A 17,289-nucleotide genomic window follows, 5' to 3' on the forward strand; every position below is an offset into this window, starting at 1 on the left:
TTTTATTTCATAATTTGATCATTAAAAAAATCACTGAGCATGGGGACACACCCTACTTAAAAAAAATATTTAAACAAATTTAATAGGTACTGTACCTCCTAATAGAGGATATGAACCTTTTTGTCATTAAACCTCTATTTTTACCTCCTCGTGCCGTTATGGAGTGGCAGGGAACGATAAAACAAGCAATTTCTAACGTAAAGTGTAGTATCAAATCCTCATAATTTATGGTATATATCATAAACTTTGTTCAAAACCTTGGTTGAAACAAGTTTTGATGAAACGAATTATTACCGACAGGGGTTAAAAATAAAAACTTTCTTAGTATCATATCCGTTCGAATTTATTTTGAACTATTCTTAAACATCAGTGTGAAGCAAGTTTATACGACCATTGCGTTTGAAGGTAAAACATATTATTAGTTGGCATAATATGTAATTAGTTCTAAGCTATTAAATGCGTGATTCTTTGAGGTAAAAATATTAGTAATATTGCCGCTGCATAGCAAATGACACAATATGTAATATTGGAGAACATAAATATGTTATGAACATTTAGTTCTTAAAATGTTCCAGAATTTTTATACTAGTTTATAAAATATTTCTTTTCTATGTTCTCTACATATCAATAAATATATTCCTAGAGTGATCCCTTATCAAAAAAAGAATGATATGATACCGAAAATGATGTTTTTGAGTAATACCTTTTCCGAAAAACTGCTTTAAGTATTTTAAATTCCGCTAACCTAACATAAACAACATATAGAACCATGTTCAGTATACTTAATAAAGTGAAAATAACTTAACCAACATTTTTAAAAGTATAAAAGTATTTTTTAAGTATAGTCAGAACTGTTAAAAACAGTAAAATATAAATGTAATAATTAAAAAAAAAAAAAAGGTTTTTAAGAAGAACATAAATATACTCTAGGAAATTATCTAATCATGCACGTGTCATACGTTGTTTGCTGCGATAGACAAACGCCCTGCAATATTGTATCTGCGTGCGCTCCAACAGCACAGTCTCAGTGTTAAAACGAGTGCCTGTCGTCGCTTTACCCTCTGGCTCTGGGGTAAAGTGCCTGTCTTGTGACTTGCAGGACCCGGGTTCGCGCCCCGGCTCCTCCAAGGCGGATTTTTCTCAGGCAAATGGCGACATTTGTCTGATAGGAGTTCAATCCTTGTATCAAGTCACAAGTCAGGCTACCAAAGAGACGGTTGGGTGGATTAAAAAAATCTCCCAAGATGGCTTCCGCACTGGGAGCACTTTCTTCGTGTTCCCTGGGCGGAAGCCATCCTGGGAAATTTCTCCGGGGTCGTGGAGTTTTGCAAAAAAAAAAAAAATTTTTTTTATTATATATTACTGTGTGTGCTCTTGTTATACGATATGAGGAATAATTTCGTGAAATTGGAACAGAATTCTATTAACGTAAATGTGTCACAGAGATGGCGGACCCATGGATATATACCAAACGTATTGGTGTCCCAAATGAAGCTCTATGATAGCGAATCGACCCTGGAATATATTTATTAAAATAAAATAATCATATAAAAAATAATAAGAAGTTTTAAAATACGTAAGGAAACAGGCATTACTATGATTAAATTCTAAATTCCCAATAGGCTTAGTAGTCCAGCGGTAGAACATGTGTTTTAAATATCGCTGGGATTTTTTTGTACTTTATTTTATTAGTTAGTAATATAAAATTATAAAAAAACGTTGAACCAACTCAGAATTCTAAGGTTTGTTTGTAGCAGATTTTTACGAAATGATTTCAGTCGTTTAAGCAAAAGCAAATACATATACACAAATACTTAGTGTTGTAATATGTGTTTTAAAACGTTTGTTGTTAATGGCATACAATTATAACTTCTAACTTGTGCGGAATCTTTACAGTATAGTGAATTTTAACAGGGTGGACTGTATTTTAATAAAATACTTTGTTGAAAATTAGTGCCGTTATTAATATTTTAAAATTTCTGAATTTTTCGTGCTGCGTTTGATTGCAGCAGGCAACGTTTACGATTCAAGCAGCGAATTCTAGTGGAGAGCGAATTAAGTACGTATGTGATTCGCATCCAGAAATTTTGGTATTTGAAAAGTGACTATTGTATTTATAACGCTCGGCATTATTTTAAAGAATTCTACGTTAACTTCTTGTCTGTTTTTCGTATTATAAGTTTATTTTCAAGATGAGATCACAGGATTTTGCTTGTTACCGAGATTAGATGTTTTCATATCACTGGCGAATACTGAAAGTTTCTCTCCCTTTTTATTTTGTGTTATGAAAATTCATATTATAATAATATAATACAAAAAACACCGACACGCACGCAATTATTCATGTGTTTTTGTGGTAACCTGACTTTTTTGCGTCATATTCTTCACCTAAGCTCTGAATAACAATGTTCCAAGTCTTTCAGGCATTCCAATTATTTTGATAGTTCATAAAATATTTTCACAGAACGTAGTGTTTGATTAGTTATCAATTATCATTAGTGACTTTTAGTTTTTTATAATAAACATAAAATTTATATTTGGTTTTCAGTATTTTGAAATTATTACATTTCTTAATTGTAATCCTTTATTATTAAACAACGAAATTTTAAATATCTAAATTTGGTAAAAACCAGTGTTTTGGAAATATATTTTAATTATCCATTTACATAAAATAATAATTTAAATGTTATTAAAAATAAATATTATTTTTATTTTTTATAAATAATAAATATAAACATTATTTCATTTTTAAATACGTTTTGAGGCAGGAGGCAAAGAAATACGATATCGTTATTTGAGGAAAAAAAATGGGTCTCGGAAATACTTTTTTTTGTTGATTCGGCGCTTTAACGTGCAGTTACGATTTGCGTGAAATTTTCTCGTAAAGTTCTGTCATCGTGTGCACTGTTTGTACGTACATGGGCACAGCGTCACTATGTAAAATATTCATACAATTATGTACGGAAATTTTACAACATTCACAGATATTTATGACTGGGTGAGTGTGTGTCTAGACTACAGTTGAAGTCACTTATGCTAGCAAAACGTACCGCAGCCGTTTGAAGGCTCATGTTAGAATTTATTTTTAATAGCTTAGAAGAATCTCGATATGAATAATCGTAAAAAAAAATCCTTATCAAGTAATAAAAATTTAACTTTTCGTAATTACGACTGAAATTATTAAAAATCGTGAAGATTGCACACTTAAACATCCTAATTCATTAACACTTTATAGAGTTTGTTATATTCCAAATAAACATATAACTTATGGCAAAACTGGTTAATAACGAAAGTCTTACACATTTATTTAGTGACCTAGCGGGGATTCGAATGCACAACCCTGTGATTCGATGATGCTTACACAGCAACGTTCACCTTAGGAAATGTAAAAATAAACTACATGTCAAATAAATAATTTGAAAAGTATTTAATTAATATACTACGTGGTTGTTTGGTTCAATACATGGAAGTAACTTCCAGTGTGTTTGATCACCGTTATGAACTTTTGTCTCACTTACTGATTGTAATGTGATTTAATTTTTTGTGTAGGGTTTAGGCATAGCAGTAGAATGAACAACAATTATAATTTAAAAAAGACGGGAAACAAAATAAAAAAATTGATCCAAATAGCAAACTCAGATATTTTTATTATTTTATTTTTTAAGTGCGCACGCGCGGCGCCTATGGTAATACGTGTTCAAATTGTATTGCTAGAGTTCACCCAAGTTGTCAGAGAAAGTTCCAAGTTCGTTACAGGAGAAGTGAATGATGCAGAAATTGTGTATGGGTAGTCCTTCGACCTGTTTCTCCCCATCCCCTCCCATCCCCTCCTTATCTATCTCTTTTAAACGCAAAATAAATCAAAATATTTACGTCCCCTGGTTGAATCAATTAAATTTGTGATAATTGGACTTGATGGTTTGGGTGTTTGAAGATGTATAAAAAGTTTGGTTGTGTATAGTTTCGAACCTTGGTACCTCGAATTTCAAGGCAAGTGCTTTACTCATTCCTCTACCAGCCATCATTGACAGTATTAGATCATAATTTGAAAGTCAGATTTGTATTTTAACCTGAACAGTACTCTGCCGTGTCAGATGGTTCAACACAACAATGTTACTTCGCTTATTTGGTCGTAACTATAATACTCATGTTTTCACGGAAAATCGATTTTCCTACATCGACCGTCATGAAAACGGTACATACTCCGAAAGTCGGAATTAAAAAAGCACTTGACCTGCAGCCAGTAAGAGGTCAAGAAAAAATTCATCAGTCCGTCCGTCAAAAAATGTGTAAATTCATGATATTATAACCTCCAAATGTCAGCTAGGTTTTTGCGTCACAAATCTTATTATAACTCAAGGTTTGTTTAATTGTTTTTCTACTGCCACTAATAACTAAAATTTTGTTTGACCACATTTTAAAAGCTGTTTTTTTTTTGGCACAGAAGTTTATTAATTACGCATGTGAAAAAAAATTGAGTTTGATAATAATTTATAAGTGCTTAGGTTATTGATAGTTCAACTAATATAATTACATAAGAATTTTATTTTTTAATTTAAGCTTGTCTGAGCAGTTGTGAGTATGAAAATTGAAAAAAAATTATAGGCTGAGTGTAACGCTTTAAAAATTAATGAAATACGTGATAATTTTTTAGGTATCTTATCAATGTAATTGTTTAGCCTGTTAGTCTAACAAATTTAGTGCTGTGTCTGCTAACAGAGGATATTAACTTTTTTGTCACTAAACTTCATATTTTTACCACCTCTTGACGTTATGGAGGGGCAGGGAATGCCGAAACAATCAATTTCTGTTGAGAGACAACGTCTTAAAAATGAAACCTTGCAAAGGTACAGGCGCTATCAGTAGCGCGCAAATTTGAATTTGGCGGGCTTCAAGGGACCACTCCATTGGCTGAAAAGGACGCGTAACGTTGAAACTCTTAAGAGCGCTCTTTCCTGTAGCTGTCCTGCCCCCCCCCCCCCCCCCCCCCCAAATCGATTTTCGCGAATGACGGAGGAATATTTGATTCAGCACCGACTGAAGTACACCGCGCTGGAAAAGTTTTTGTAATGATCACGTAGCGCGTTGCGAAAGGAAAGTGGAAAGCGGGCTGAAACCACAACAGTTTTCCCTTGTCTTGTTTCTGTACGTGATGAGTTTTGCGTCACAGAGAGCTGCGTTTCCGCAGTGTGCCAAATAAACTTTTCTTATCTCCCGTTTCAGAGACCACGAGTCGTTTAATGTTTTCAGCCTGCCTTACAACACTTTGTACTTCTTATAGGATACATAATGTTTGCTTAGTTGTGTGTGGTAAACGTGTAGCAAATTTCCGGGAAGGGAAAAGTAGGCTATAACTTCTGATACCAGGGACTGTAGGATTCGCGGAAATTTGTTAAAAAAGAAGGGGGGGGGGGGGGGACAGAATTTTTGCGCGTGGATCTCAACCGACTCAAGCCATCTCTGGATAGGATGTTTGTATGTTGTATACGCTGCCCTTATTTTGGCCTATATGCATAAACGGAGAAGTTTGAAATGTACAGAAAATTCTCCATAAAACATAGTTTAGCCTTTTACGATTATACAGTGAGCGGCTTCTTAATTCCAGGGGGTCCGGCCCCTACCCCTCCTCCCCCGAGGTTACACGCCCCGATGTCTGAAACACGTAATTTTATCAGTATTCGGCATTATTGCTTATAAGAATCTGTGAAGATACCCTGGTATTCTAATTAAAACATTTTGAAACCCAGTCCATGGTATGCCTTAATAACGTTTTGTGAGTTATATTTCGTAATGCACTGCCTCGCAAATTTTATATTTACAAAAAAAAAAGATAAGTATGCATACAGATCACTTCATATAATTAAGACTCAAGCTAACATGTCTTCGATATTAAGACTCAGCACAGTCTTCGATCACGTCACCAGTTTCAGAGTCACTGTAGCAATCACCGTAGAAGGCATCGTCTTCACCCAGATTTCCATAAGAACTCGATATTGTTGATGTCGAAGTGTCTTCATCGTCTTCATGCTTCCTTTTTAGGAGTCCATTATTTTTACAAAGTATGATCTACTGAATATAGGCTTGAATGTATTCTCACTTTTCACGGTATTGATACTTCCATTAGATTCAGTCTTCCCGAAGCCATCATCATCCGTCAATTTATGTTCGTCACGATCGGGTGAGCTAAAATAAAATAGGGGCAACAATGCGTTAGTAGGGGGAGAGGGGGAGTACTGTGACAATGTAAACATTGACTATGCAAAGATGGCGACCCCAGAACTCGTCTGCTGTGTGCCATAGGAACAAGTGGTTGCTTGGGGTGGGCGTGTCGCCACGTGTAGTTATCTTTGGAGCGCGACGTCTGCTGTGGTTCATTCTTTAGGAGCTAGGAGGCGTTGCTGTGTAGCGCTGAAGTTATTTTTTTACTAATAATAAAAATGAGGTGGCACTGGCTAGTACCTAGGCACACAGCAGACGAGTTCTGGGGCCGCCATCTTTACATTGTCACAGTACTCCCCCGCTCCCCCTACTCGTTTCCGCGTGGATGTACAGTCGGCCAAAATAAACACAGCACAGACAGAAACGAAGAATATTGTTTGCTTATTTTTTGAGCTGATACGTCGCCGAAGTGAAAGAGAAAAAAGAAGTGAGCAATCTGATACTTTTTTTTTTTTTGCTATGCTTGTGTGGGCTACATTTTTGTTTTGGAGACTACGCATTCGTTCTCTTTTTTATTTTTATTCATCGTCCACGGCTTTCACCAGCAACCAGACACAATTCGCTTATTATATTTATTTCAATAATGTTTTCTAGCAGCATAAAAATTTCAAGCCGGGCTGCCTTGCTGTGACATCCGGGACAAGGAGGTTGAAAAACGGTAATCGCAACCTCCTTCGACGGGCGCGTCAACTGCGCAAACAGGGGAAGCCTGAGATTCACTGACCCCCGATCCGTCCCGAACACATCCGAAGCTAGCCGCTCGCCCGAGCGACTACGTACGAGGTCGGAATTAGAAAAAAATAAATAGAGCTAGTTTATTAGTGCTCGCCAGATATGTGTAACATGTAACCTCGGTAATGAGCAAATTAACGTGTTCTCACGTTGCAAATACACTTATAATACGAAACTCGGACACGATATTCATTTCAAAATTAATTTGGTTTTCAACTACATCACGTTTAGTTTCCGCACTAGCCACTAGAATTCGCCGCCGGAGCAGGTACGTCGATTTGCAGACCGAACATTTTGAACTATATAATGAAACGGCTCCGAAAAAGACTTAATAAATTACAGAACCCCGGCTCTGAACCTGATTTTCTACAAGGAATTTCTATTAAAATGCAGCCCATCTCGTTAAAAATTCATAAAAAAAAAGTTGATATTAAGTTTCCCTTTGGCTTTGTGAACTTTGGTTCGCGCCGTCCACCGCAGATGAGCAGCACCGTAGTCACATATTTCCGTTCCACTCACGAAATCACTCTGTACACCCAGGGGAGGGCAACCGGGGCGAAAGCCCCGGGGCCTCCACAAACGGACTCATACAAAAAGGACTATGGAAAAGACCAAACTTCGGAACTATTTTACTACCATATTCTCGCAGATAAAAATTTCAGAGCTCATTTACAAACCTTGAAATTGCATTGAGAATGTATTTGGTTTTGATGGTTTCAAATTGCACTGGAGAGCGCTCATTTTCAAAAATGAAAATTATAAAAAAATAGGCTCCGAACCACGATGGGACAAACCCGTTTATCGAAGCTTTCTCTCTTGAGCATTTAAAGCGATTTACTCCGGGAATTGGATTTCAGCGAAATCATCAACGATTTTTCGGCGAAAAAAAGCTCGGAAGGTTCCGTTCATTAACACTAAAATTTAATTTCATATAATTCTTGTCTCCAATTATATTTATGTATTTTTTTTTTAAATACTAAGAGAATCTACTTGATTTCACAATAAATTATTTTTTGGAAAATTGTTCATTTTATTTGGAAAATAATTTGGGGCCAGGGGGCCTCCGCTCCTCTGTTGCCCCGAGGCCTCCAGACCTCTGAATCCGGCCCTGTACGTACACCGACAGCCAACGTGTTATACGGATGTCTGACTGTGAGTGGGTGAATCTAAAGTTTCCTCATGCGCGGTCCGGGGCCGCCGCCCAGCGACCAGCCAGTCGCAGGCTCCCGTTCGCGACAGTCGCGCGGTGATTGCGGGAGTGCGCCGATGCTGTCTCACCACGACGAAGTGAACGACGCCTCAGGTTAGCAGAACGACGACGATCACTATCGCACGTGAAGCCCGACAAGCGCCAACCGTATCGATGTATCGATACATCTTGTCATAGCAAAAAAGCCCCGGGGCATCAGATCTGGATTCGAGTTGCACGCGAAGTACTTGGATAGCATTCAAAAATATGTGGCGGATACAGGAATAATTCCGTTTTTTTTTGGGGGGGGAGGAGGTGATTTTTTTTAAAATATGAAGTAAAATAAGAATGTTTGTATTGAAAAATTCTTACGTCAACAACAAGTGGTTTTGGCAGTTACAATCTCATTATCAACATTCATCACTGCTTTTTGGTTTGTGTTCAAACAACAGCTCACCTTCCATGAGGCAGAATAAGTACATAGTCTTCACCAAAATTTCACATTCGCATATTTTTTTTTTTTTTTTTTCATATTTTAGGAGAAAACTATGAATGCTATGAATATTTCGTGTGCGTTATTTACCTCTGGTGTTTTTGCAAAGTTTTGGTTTTTTTTTGGCACCCTGTCGTACAAATATTGATAACTTTGGTAAAATAATATATTAAAATGAGAGTAAAGTTTTTTTTGACAAGGGGTCATAAAACACCGAATCTTAAAAATATACATCTGTTTCCGAATGCACACCTCCTTAAAGGACTTTTTAGACTGAAATATTCTTAAAAAGTGCATCTTAAAGGAGGTCAGTAATTTTTTGTTGAACTTCAGAATGAGGCGCAATATTTAGCAGAAATGTAAGATAATCTGCTGCTTAGCGAGCGACTGCTATACCTTGAACGTTTATCTGCTACTATCAAATGATTTTTCTTGGGCGTTTAAAAATTGAAAATTGAAAATCGCGTTTCGTAAACGTCAACAATTTACTACAAAAAAAGTATTTATTTGTTGATGCACCAGTTATCGCAAATTTCGAAAGAATTCGTAGGTATATAATTTCTCCGTGTTTGAATTAAAGGATTCTTTGGTTACGGCTGCATTGTTAGAAGACACGTCGTTCTATTCGGAAACAGTTGATGCTAGGAGTATTAAAATCTAGAAATCTATTTTTTTATGTTGGTTTTTTGTTTCTGTGTACATTTTAAATTATTTAGTATATAATTAAATCATTACCATAAATGTGTTAGTTATTTCGTACAGTCTAGTATCAGTGTTAACTTAATTATGTTTTCTTTACGTGTGTTTTATTGCATGCGTAAATATGATTACTAATACGCTTATCATGTAAGCCTATATTGTTTTTCAAAATCATCACATCCGATTACGATTACACAACAAAGCTTAGCGTAACATGCTTTATTTTACTTTGAAAATTTTTACAGACTCTGAATTTTAATCCAAGTTGCGTGCACAATATTGACGTTGAACTTCATTTCACGTTTGTTGTTTTCTTTCTTTTATCGTTTGCTCAGTTTAAAAAGAAAGTGCAATTTATCTAGTCTACATTTTATCCGATCAACTTAAATAGCGTGACTAGATAAAAATTTTACGAAATTAATAAATACTATATTTAAATGTAATTGTTCACCAGATGTGTTTGGTAATTATGTGGAATACTAGGTTTCGTGTTTGATTATCATTATATTTGGGACAGTTACAATAAAATAAAAAATTTTGTTACTATATAGGTACAGCTTGTATACTATTTTAAGTCAGTAGCATTAGCAGTTAATTAGTTAAATAATTTCGTACAAACAGACAAAACTTTTTATTACGTAAATTCTTTTGGTCTAGGAATATAATTTGAAGGTTGATATTAAAATCACACATTTGAGGCTATTAGAGTCTCTGGTGCAACCTGTGCAATGGTTCGCACTATTATTTAAAAAATTTATTGATAGAAAACATATGTATGAAGGTTGCTATGTACCTGCTCTATCGTTATCTGCGCACATTTTGTTGTAAAAATTTAAAAAAAAAAAAATAGTGCGTGGAGTTCCTCCGCGCGGAAGAAGTGAAACTTCACTGTTTACTTCGCTGCATAGCAAGAATACCACGCGCATGTGCTTGAGATCTACCGACTCGCTCTCTTTCTCTCTCCTACTTTCTACCTTTGTGTATCTTTCTTTCTCTCTCTCCCTCTTGCGTTGGAATATTTGACGCTACTCGTTGCTAACGCTCGCGCATGCGTTCGAGTGCCACGCATTCACTCTCGCTCTGTCTCTTTCTATTCCCCCTCCCCAGGAGCGGTGAACGTTTAACGCAACAGTGCTTTCTCCATGGTAGCGTTAAACGTTTAACGGAACCATGTTGGAAGTCGCATTAGAAGTTTCACTTCAAAAAAAACTCGGCCGGAAATTGCCGTAGGTAGTTGCGTGGAATGACTTAGGCTGTTGTTGTCCCGGGCCCGGCCGGATAGAGCTAACTTCAGCTCCAGTATATTTGTTTGGTCTAGGTACACGTGGATGTTTTCCGCCACAGTATTTGACTCGGCATGACGTGGCCGGAATGACGTCATTGCGGAGCTGTGGGATTGCCGGGTTGCGAAACGTGTAGGACCCATCGGGAGGGAGGGGGTGTGTGTTTTCTTCTGCTGGTCGCCCGTCGCACGTACATCCTCGAGCGAGGGTGACTCAGCGGCCCGTTTGTCGCAACTCGCGAGCTCGTCCTGTTGACGTCGCGTTGTGACCTCCTACTTCCCCTCCCCTGTCTTCATCCCTTCACCTTCCGACACACGTGAAAGATGCGTGTGTCGCTCCGGCCCGAAGCATCCTGACCGTATCCGCAAAGCCTGCGTCAGAGGTGCCAACCTCTTAGACCCGTATCCATAACGCTGTGGCATTCCCGCCGTGTCATTCATTCATCCGTCACAGCGTATCCGTATAAAAAATAACGTTACGTCCCATAGCAGTGGCGGGTCCAAGGGGGGGGGGGGGGGTTGGCACCAGGGGCAAATTCCCCCGACCCCCCCCCCCCCCCCCCCGGAAAACCAGTTGTTCTGCTACATTAGTATTGCCGGGAAAAAAAATATTGTTTCTGAAACCAATAAAATATTTTAATATAATTAATGAATTTCTTGTAGAATCATAAAATCTGGTGGTTGGATGTTATGTGTGTAGTGTGAGTAGATTAAATACAAATTTAGTAACTTTAAGAGATTTTTTTCTCTGGCTATTCGGAAATCCTAGAGTGCCCCCCCCCCCCCCCCCTTCCCGGAGGTGAACCTCTGGATCTGCCACTGTCCCATAGACACACCAGAAGGGCAGTTTATCGGTAGCCATGAGTACAGAATAACTTGGCAGCGGTCGTCTTCATTTTTTTTAAATACACTATCGCTTGGAAGAAGAGAAAGGCATCTCGTTGGTGGATGTCAAACGTACAGTATGTACGTTTATTTACAAGTAGGGAGTAGGGAGTTGAACGGTGGTTAGATTTTTCTGGCTGGTTTGAAGATTCAGGCAGTGAGTGAACTTTACGAGATTGACTCCGACGGATTTTTTTTTTTTTTTCCTTGTGTTCAATTGGCCCGGAAAAAAACGAAGATGAATAACACGCTACTCGTCCACGCTGGTTCTTTCGTTGATGTGGCGGCGAAAGACCGACAAATGACGGATCGAGAGCCAGTTTCGCATTCTTCGTGTCTAGTTTTTGACGTGACAACGTCTAATAAATCGATGAACGCCGCCTGCACGCAATAAATGTGTCCCGTTACGCATATTGTTCCGTTAAACATGTAATGGTTTGTTTGTAGCTGACAATTTAAATACTACTTTTCATTGTGACTAAAAAATTATGGTGATTCATATAATTGATGATAGATATTTGATTACAGTTTATTTATATGAAAACTTGTTCATAATTATATTTAAACTTTATAGCTAAACGCAAGTTTTTAAAATTAATTATAAGTCATCTAAACGTGAACTGTTTCGTCGACTGTTTATAAAGTGAAGTGAAAAGTTAATGTGGTTTTCATTGCTTATTACAACAACAATTTCGGCAATAAAGGTTAATTATTCTTGCATTTTAAAAATCTGTTTACTAGTATAGGCTAATTTCAAGTATTTATTTTATTATTAAAATAAAAATGATTCAATTTTATTCCTAAAAGTGTGCAATAATTTTATCAATAGTTTGGTATGACGTCACGTTAAACTATCGTCCGTAACCTACTTTACAGACAACCAATTTTTTTGGTTACATTTTTAAATCAAATAACAGTCCAAAGTCATTAAGGTTGTATCAAGACACAGCATAAACGTGTTCAATGTCATCATACAGCCTGGACAGTTTGCACCGGACGTTAATGCCGATCGCAAACACTTTACATTTTTTATGACCGTTGAAACGCGAGTGTTTGTTTATCGAACGCTTTTAAAGCGCGTTGCCGCATGAACTCAAGTCAAACAGGAGATTTTTTTTTTTGCTGACGCATAGTTACTGCGTTATGTTACGTCTAGGGTATTTAGCACCTGCATATCTACACGGGTATTAAAACACGCGATATCACTTTTGTACAATCTGAGTCTGAATATATCAAAATCGACTGAAAATTCTGTTACCGTTATGTCAGTTAGTTTCACTGCAAATCTATGGCTAAGGAGTTAAAAATAAATCAAATTTTCAAGCATTTTTTGGCACATTTTAAACTATTTTGAAATCACAGTATATACTGTGGTAGGAATAATTTATAATTCGGAGGGCACAGCAGTAGTATATGATAGGGGCTCCGGCGGCAGGCTTTAAGGCTGTGGAGCCGAGAGCCGGCTCCGCCATCTTGGATTGTGACGTCACGGCGGCCATCTTGGAGGAGTGTAACGGGACACAGCGTTACGGGACAAGTTTGACCCTCAAAATTCGCCAAAATTGGGCAAAAAATGCCCAAAATTCCTTAAAATTCGCCAAAATTTACATATCTGTGGAAAAAAAATTCCGCCAAAAAATCTCAAAAAATTCCACAATTCAAAAATCAGGATTTCGAAAATCCTCAAAAGTCGTTTTGCCCTAGAAAAAACCCAAATTCCTAAAAGCGGCTTAAAACTCCTAAGAGCTAGCCGCTCTAAGCCGCCGAGGTCATGACCTTGAAAACTAGGATGCCATGACAGCCATATTGGATGATGACGTCACCGTTGCAATTTTGGTTACGGCCGCCATCTTTAACTTTTTTATTTATTATCCGATTTTAATAAAATATTTTTTAAAAATTATAAAAAAAATTAAATAATAAAATTTTAATAAAACATTTATAAAAAACAAACATTAACGACACGGAGTTCGGAGTCCTCGGTTCGAACCCGGTGAGGGCAAAAAAAATTAAAAATGGCGACAGGCTCCTTCCTTAATGGTGGCTGCAGGCAGACTGACTCCCACCACTTTTCTTAAAGCAGATATATCGTCACCTAGTATGACGTCATGTCCGCCATCTTGTCTTCGTTGCTGGAGACCACCATCTTGTTTTCGTCGGCGAGAGTGTGCTGACGCCATGTTAGTTTAGTTCTTATCCGCTAGAGTGCAGTAATCATTTATTACTAAGGTGCCCGCCATCTTGAAATTTGGACGCCATATTGAAAATCCGTAATTATTTAGCTAGAAATTCGGAAAAAATTTCTAAATTCGTTAAATAAATCACTCATTAATTTACATATTGATTCGATCCGCTCCTGTCCTTGGTTCGATACTTGATCGATGCAATAATGTTTAATTTTATGTAAAAAATAATAATTTCAATAAACCATGTTCAACATTCGTAAAGAGACTCTAAATCCTCTACGACCACCATCCTATCAGACATCAAGACCACCATATTGGAAATGCGTAATTTTAATGCTAGAGATCCGGGAAAAAGTTCAGAAATCATTAAATAAATTTCCGATCAATAAACTGATTAATTAGATCGACTAAGGTCCTTGGTACGATCCCAGGCCGATACAAAACAACTTTAATATTTTAAAAAAGCACCACTAAAGTGTAAGGTTCGAGGAATTAAACACCGCAAGTTCTTTTACAAACATAATATTTATTACATAATTTCTATTCTACTACAGGATCACTTACGAAAGCCAGCAATCTTATAATCATTTAGTTCCGCAGCGGTGTGAAATGACTAATTCTTAGCTCCAATCGGTTTATACTAGACAGAGTCCAGCCAGAACCTTTACAGACATAGTCCACCTCTTCTTGACAGAGTTTCTGGATACCGTTTTTAACAGTTTGCTTCACATCGTTAGAACTGTAAATTACTGCAGCCGATGTCTTGAATGCACACTTCTTCACTTTGTCATCGAACGGATATGGCTTTCCATATATACAGTCCAACCACAAGTTATATTTCAAAGGTCCGTTTGTTGCTACATCATCAGTAAGCTGATTGATTATCTTCTGTCTGATATCGTCAAGAAAATTACAAATGTCCTTCGACTCACCGAACGTATTTAGATAATAGTAGTCTTTCAAAGTTCCACGAAATGCAGACTGCGCCAAGTAGAAGCCATTATCGTTCACTTGTAATGCTCCGAACACAGTCTTAGGTTTAGTTCCATGTTCAGACGTCATAACAATCGGTTGCTGGGCATCTGTTTTTTTGGTTGTACGCTTTCGTGTCTCCAATCTAAAGCGAGGAGCCGAAATGTCGGCAGGTAGTTCAGCAGTAGGAGCACAGACTCCACCTTTACATTTTTTCGCATGATGTCGCAAACTGTCAATTCGAGTAAACCATTTAAGGCACTCATCACATCGAAACTTCATGCGAGAAGGATTCTTCGTGCATTTGCTCCGCTCATGTCTTCGTGCATCATGGGAAAATGCCAAAGACGTATCACAGTAGCTGCAAGGATACCGTGGTGATGAAGACGATCCTTTCAGACCCGATCCAGATACAGACATTGTCCCGTTACGCTGTGTCCCGTTACACTCCTCCAAGATGGCCGCCGTGACGTCACAATCCAAGATGGCGGAGCCGGCTCTCGGCTCCACAGCCTTAAAGCCTGCCGCCGGAGCCCTATCATATACTACTCACAGCCACCTGAAATGTTAAAAATAATTCTGCTTAAAATTACGAAGAACAAATTTATCCAAGGATCTTCGTTTATTTACGGTTATCTTCGTAAGTTTACCAAAATTGCACTGAAGATGAATCCACGAGAGCAATTCTTAGTATGCCAACAGAAATATTAAAAATCTTGTTAAGTCAACGGCAAGAACTCCACTTTTCCTTATACTTGACTGTTTACTGTGTATACAGCGTTTCATGGGGCTAAGAAGTCGAAATACGCCGTAGTTTTGTTTTACAAAGATCCAGTTACAATTAGAAATAACTCGTCGTTTATTTGAGGTAATTTCTTCGTTAAAAAGTCCGTAAATTTTCTGTATTTTCTAACGAAGGCAGCGACCCAAGTCCAAACGAAACAGCACGCAGAACTAACGGACAGCTCAAACTTGATCAACTTTCCCTAGAGAGCTTCTCGCTGCTAATGAAGCTGTTGCAGTTGGCTTTGGGCCGATGACGTCACACATTCGCACGATTTCAAACAACTTTTAAATCGCGCTGACCTAAAACTAACCTTTATGTTAGCCAAACAAACAAAAAGAAGGGTCATCATTCGCCAATTTAAAATCCGAATCTCTGTCTGACCGAATACCCATGAGTGTTCGTCTAGCCATCGAATGCCTTCAGCTGAGAGTACCTACTTGAATCAGGCCTACTTTCGGCGTAACCAGGATTTTATTCCGGGAGGGAATACAATTTCTTTTCTTTTTCTTTTTTTTTTTTGCTGCAAAGTTTTTGAAGGATGACTTCAAGCACCAGACAAATACCTTTATTCCGCGGAATTCTGTAGGAGGATGTAGCCCGTTATCCTCTCTGCTGGATACGTCAGGAGGAACTGTACCTACTGCGAGCTTCCATTTTGGTTACGAACAAATTTTTTTTTAATGTAATACAGTAAACCTAAATTGCCTTTTACTTTATAGCAGCAAAAAAAAATATATATATATCGAAGATTTCCGAACACGGATTTCTCGGGCGGCAAATATGAGGTCTGTCAATAGCAGGGATCTCTATAAAACTACACTAGATATGTTTAATGTTAATTTGGATTATAAGCTTCCGCTCGTAAAAAACAAATACAAAAAATGTGCAGAGCTTTAGAAAAAACCACGCAATTCGAAAACTGCTAAAAATATCCGATTGGGTTTATTTTCGAAAAGCATTTAAGAATTAATGGTTCTGTTCCCGGATTTCGTTTTTAAAAATGTATTTTCAGGAGGGTGATAAGGGCTTAAAAGCGTGTTTCAGAATAATTTTTAGACCTGAAGAAGCGGGTACAGGTTCTTGCAAGCACTTGAGGAACTTGCATTACACCTTTACCTTCATTCCTCCACCAATTATAATGTAACGGTCACCGCTAATTGCACGAGAAGACTGCGCGCCAGTCCAGAAGCGACACCGCGCTAGAAGCATCAGCGAGCATCGCGCTTATTATCCCGCCTCACTAGCACAGATATATTATCCCTGAGTAGGGAAATATTGTAACTGAAGTACACCATCTTGGTTTCAACATTTTTTTTATCCATCATTTTATTTTTTTATTTTCAAAATATCTGTTAAACGATAGTAAATGTAATGGAATGCCAGAAATTAGTAGTTACTGTGAAGTCTTAGGCGTTTGGTATGATATGCAATTTTTTTTAATGACTTAAACTGTAATAACACTGTCATTACCTTACCGGAAATTTACAACAAAATATGTATACCATAGGAAACAAGAAGATTTTCTGTTGTATTTGATTCGGGAACTGTCCACTTCCTGTTGGCTTCTGTTGTAATTCTCAAAAGTATTTCAATGGGTTCTGTTGAAAGGCACTCTGTTGGGGTCTGTTTTTTTTCCATTCCGTTCTGTTGTTTTTTTGTTGCAAGGCAGTCAGCTGAGATCTGTTACATGGCCTTGAGGATATGTTACACGGCCTCGAGGATCTGTTACACGGCCTCGAGGATCTGTTACACGGCCTCGAGGGATCTGTTACACGGCCTCGAGGATCTGTTACACGGCCCTGAGCATATGTTACACGGCCTCGAGGGATCTGTCACACGGCCTCG

At 37.8% G+C, this 17,289-nt stretch overlaps 1 protein-coding gene across 4 annotated transcripts in view; it reads left to right on the forward strand.

The window, feature by feature from the left end:
* LOC134538271 (titin-like) overlaps positions 1-17,289 on the forward strand; it is a 453,345-nt gene that overhangs the window by 415,343 nt on the left and 20,713 nt on the right. The window lies entirely within an intron of this gene.

The sequence above is a fragment of the Bacillus rossius genome, chromosome 13, assembly GCF_032445375.1.
Source record: "Bacillus rossius redtenbacheri isolate Brsri chromosome 13, Brsri_v3, whole genome shotgun sequence".
Taxonomy (NCBI): domain Eukaryota; kingdom Metazoa; phylum Arthropoda; class Insecta; order Phasmatodea; family Bacillidae; genus Bacillus; species Bacillus rossius.